At 36.4% G+C, this 4,881-nt stretch overlaps 1 pseudogene; it reads left to right on the plus strand.

Annotated features, from left to right (window-relative positions):
- Positions 1 to 658: 658 nt before the first annotated feature.
- Positions 659 to 1,370, plus strand: LOC116472210 (intraflagellar transport protein 57 homolog; annotated as a pseudogene).
- Positions 1,371 to 4,881: the final 3,511 nt, after the last annotated feature.

Here is a 4,881-nt window from a genome sequence, read left to right on the forward strand (position 1 = left end):
CCTTATGTTGCTATATTGTTTTAAATTCTATTAATGTTTATCTTCAATATTTGAAAATATACATTTCAAAATTTGTTGACAGTTGCATTAAGTTTGCATCAGCAATTCTGTTATTTAAATTGAACTCACTGTTGAACTGCCTTTCGTACTCATCCCAATTCCTTTTTTACAATCATTTCTCCTTTCTTTTATTGTTTATTTTGATGCATCTCTCATTGGGCTGGGACACCTCTTGATAAATTTTTCATAAAGGATATTTGGGTTTTTATCCAGAATATGTACACCCATATTCCTCTTCCTTGGTTCCCTTAACCCTCTAACTAACAATTGTAGCTATAGCCCAATTTTCTTTAGGAATAATCACATTTTACATAAGGTATACCTACATTGATAACTCCTAGATGTTAAAATATTCAATGAACATGAGTTTAAGAAAAAAGTGAATATTTGGGCAGTATACTTTCTGAGCCATACATATAAGAGAATGTCTTTCTGTTGCCATCATATGCAAACAACAATCTAGCTGGGCATGACATTTGTTCTTTTTTTTGGTCTCCTGACATTGCAGAGCAGAAGTCAAGGGCTACCACTCCTTGTTAGAATTTGCCAATAAGAAGCAAGTGCTTCTTTCTGCAGCCAAAGACTGCAGAAAGGTGCAATGGATCAGAGAATCCACGTTGACCAAATGCACCAGCACAAAAGTGGAATTGAATCTTCTCTAAAAGAGAGCAAGAGAGTTTTTGACACACTCCATAATGAAGTTAATAGTTAACTGGAGTGACTCATGCCTACAGTCCTAGCTACTTGGGAGGCTAAGGTGGGTGGACTGTTTGAGCCCAGGAGTTTGAGGCTGCAGTGAGGTATCATTGCACCACTGCACTACTGCCTGGGCAACAGAGCAAGACCTTGCCTGTAAAATAAATACATAAATAAATTTTAAAAAGAAATTAGTAAGACTTTGGAAAAGATCAGCTGCTGTGAAAAGTACATCAACCATCAGCTTGAGAACAGGGTTCAAGAATATCCTGCAGCTCAAACCTAGCTGAGCGATGTAAGGAGCCAGCAGGGAAATGGTGGAGTAATTGAAAGGACCAGACTTCTGTCTGAGGCTACAGAAGACAGAACATGTAAAACTAGAAATGGAAGAAAAGTGCAGCAGCATGACTGATGGTGATTCTTTGGTTAAGAGATGGTGATTCTTTGGTTAAGATTAAACAGAGCTTAACAAAACTGAAGCAAGAAACTGTTCAGATGGACATTAGAATTGATGTTGTGGAACACACATACTCCAATCAAAACTGGAGAAGCCCAGTGTGACTAAGAACATACACGTGACAGTTATTCTAGAATCAGCAATAGATTCATATTAAAACAGGGTTTTTCATGCTTCTGATTAGTTGTTCTTTATTTCAAATTACATCTCATGTTTCATAGATTTCAAAACATAATTATACCTCTTAAGGCGTGTTCAATGGGTATTTTTTATACATACACACATATTCTATCATGGTGATTATGTTGGTTAAAGCCTTTGCATTGAATATAATGCTTAATTAAATAATTAATTTTTTTTTAAAAAAGGAAGCATTCAAGAGATTTATAGGGTAGACGGGCATGGTGGCTCACATCTGTAATCCCAACACTTGAGAGGCCAAGGTGAAAGGATCCCTTGAGTCTAGGAGTTTGAGACTAGCCTGAGCAACATAGCAAGACCTTGTCTCTATAAATACGTAAATAGCCAGGCACTGTGGCGGGCACCTGTAGTGTGAGTGCTACACTACAGCTACTCGGGAGGTCTAGGCAGAAGGATCACTAGAGACTAGGAGTTCGAGACTACCCTGGGCAACATAGGGAGACCCTGTCTCAAAAAAAAAAAAAAAAATCCATGCCTGGTGGGGTGTGTGCCTACAGTCATAGCAACTCAGGAGGTTGAGGCATGAGGATCACTTGAGCCCAGGAGTTTTAGATTACAGTGAGCTGTATCACATCACTGTACTCCAGGCTGGGCAACGAACTGAGACCTTGTCTCTAAAGATGTGAAAATAAAAATACAATTTAAAAATAAATAAGTAAATAATTTCAAAAAGAGAGATTTACAGGACACAAGAGGAGAAACCACTTCTCTGGAGGCAGTTGGAAACTAACATGAGCAAATATGAGATTCACAGTGATTGTCATGAGAGTTCCTGACAACTACCTGCCATGGTGTTTCAGGCTGAGCTCTTGAGTTTTGAACTCCCTGATCGTTGTTTTTTCAGGTCTTCCAACAGTTGAATAAGCTCATAATTATTATAATAAACTTTATATCTTAATTACATGAAGTAACTTCTGTTTTCCTGGATGATTACTGATTGATATAATATAGAAAATGTATTTGATAAAATTCAACATCCAATCCTTAATCAAAAAATAAAACCCATAATAAACTAAAAATAGATATTTAAAAATATGATAATATATTCATTAGGTTCTATCATGTTTAATGATAAAACATTACAGCCATTCCAGCAAAAGTCAGAAATAGTACATGATGCCTGCTAATACCATTATTATTTGCTGACGTATTTCTGTAAACTTTTGTCCATGAACAACAGGGTGTAATTACAGGATAGGAGAACAAAATATTCATTATTGTCAGATGTGATTTTCTTTTACTCTGTAAAACCCAAATGAATTAAAATCAGTAGAAACTTATGAATTTTTCTTCATGCCAACAACAACAAAGTCCAGTTAGGAAATATGGTGGGAAAAATTTACAATAGTAATATATATGCACATACATATGTGTGTGCATACCTATTTATATCATGATCAAACTTAAATCCATAGAAAGTGCATGAAGTAATCAATAAAACTTCTTAGACAGACAAGTCTTGAATAAATGGAAAGACACATTACGTTCTTGGATGTTGAAGATTCAGTATTATGAAGGTATCAAGGGCCTTCAGATTAATTTTCACCACACTAGTCAATTACACTGGTTGTTTCAATTTTTTAATAAACAGCACCAACCCTCAACAATAGCATAAAATGTTTATGGTGTCTTTCTAGTGTTTTAAATTAGAAAAAAAAAATGGCCATTGTTCTTAGCATTAAAGATATATTGGTGATTGAAAGACTTAATCGTGCTAAAATGCCAATACTATCCAAAACCATCTGCAGATCGAACATAGTCTTTATCAAGATCCCAACAATTTCTTGTCTTATGCTGAGTTGGAAAAATTCACCTTAAAATTCACATAGATCTCTTCAGCCCAGGAGTTCAAGATTGCAGTGAGCCATGATTATGCCAGCGCACTCCAGCCTGGGTGACAGAGTGAGACCCTGTCTCAAAAACATAAATAAATTAAACGAAAAAAATTTATATAGACTCTTAAGGGACCACAAATAGCCAAAATAATCTTGAAAAATGAAGAAAGTTGGACATCTCACACTTCCTGATTTCAAAACTTGTTACAAAGCTAAATGAATTAAAACTGCGGTATTGGCATAAAGACAGATAAATAGACCAATGGAACAGAATAGAAAGCCCAGAAATAAACTCTTGGATATATGGTCAAATGATTTTCAACAAGGGTGTCAAAACCATTAAATGGGAAAGAACAGTCTTTTCAACAAAAGTTGTTGCAAAAACTGGATATCCACATGCAAAAGAATGAAGTTGGAAACTTACCCTATGTTATGGTTTGGATGTGATTTGTCCCCACCAGAACTCATATTGAAATTTAATCCCCAACGTAGCAGTGTTGGGAAGTGAGGCCTAGTGGGAGATGTTTGGGTCATGGGGGACTAATCCCTCATGAATGGATTAATGCCTTCCTGAGGGAGTGAGTGAGTCCTCCTGCTCATGGGAATGAATTGGTTCCTGAGAGAGCAGGTTGTTAAACACGGTCTGGCTTCCTTGGTTTCTCTCTCTTGCTAACTCTCTTGCTATGTGATCTCTTTGCCCCACTTCTTTTCAGCCTGAGGCCCTCACCAGATGCAGCTGCCCAATCTTGAACTTGCTAGCATACCAGAATTATGAGTTAAATAATCCTCTTTTCTGTGTAAATTACCTTGCCTTACATTGTAAGGTATTCTGTTATAGCAACACTAAGTGGACTAAGACACCTTATATCTTATATAAAATTAACTAAAGTAACTAATATAAAAAAGCTAAACCTATAAAACTCTTAGCAGAAACAGAGACGCTTCATGATATTGGAGGTGGCAATGCTTTCTTGGATATGATACCAAAACACATGAAAAAAAAGAAAAAAACGATAAATTTGGACTACATCAAAATTTAAAACTTTGTGTATCAAAGGACACATTCAAGAGAGTGAAAAGACAATCCATGGAATGGGAGAAAAATATTTGCGAATCATATATCTGAGAAGGGGTTAGTATCTAGTGTATGTAAAGAACTACAACTCAACAACAACAAAAACCAACTCAATTTAAAAATGAGCCAGGGTCCTGAATAGATAGATATTTCTCCAAAGAAGATATACAAATGACCAATAAGAACATAAAAAGATGTTCAATGTCACTAATCATTAGGTTAACACAAATCAAAACTACATGGAGATACTACTTCACACTTATTAGGATGGCTACTACCAAAAAAACAGAGAATAAGTGTTGGTGAGGATGCTGATAAAATGAGCGCTGTTGGTGGAAAGGTAAACTGGTGCAGTCACTATGGAAAATAGTATAGTGATTCATCAAAAAATTTAAAAAAGAATAACTGGCCGGGCGTGGTGGCTCATGCCTGTAATCCCAGCACTTTGGGAGGCTGAGGCGGGCAGATCATGAGGTCAGGAGCTCGAGACCATCCTGGCTAACACGGTGAAACCTGTCTCTACTAAAAACTACAAAAAATTAGCCGGGCGTGGTGGC

The sequence above is a fragment of the Hylobates moloch genome, unplaced genomic scaffold, assembly GCF_009828535.3.
Source record: "Hylobates moloch isolate HMO894 unplaced genomic scaffold, HMol_V3 SCAFFOLD_8, whole genome shotgun sequence".
Lineage (NCBI taxonomy): Eukaryota > Metazoa > Chordata > Mammalia > Primates > Hylobatidae > Hylobates > Hylobates moloch.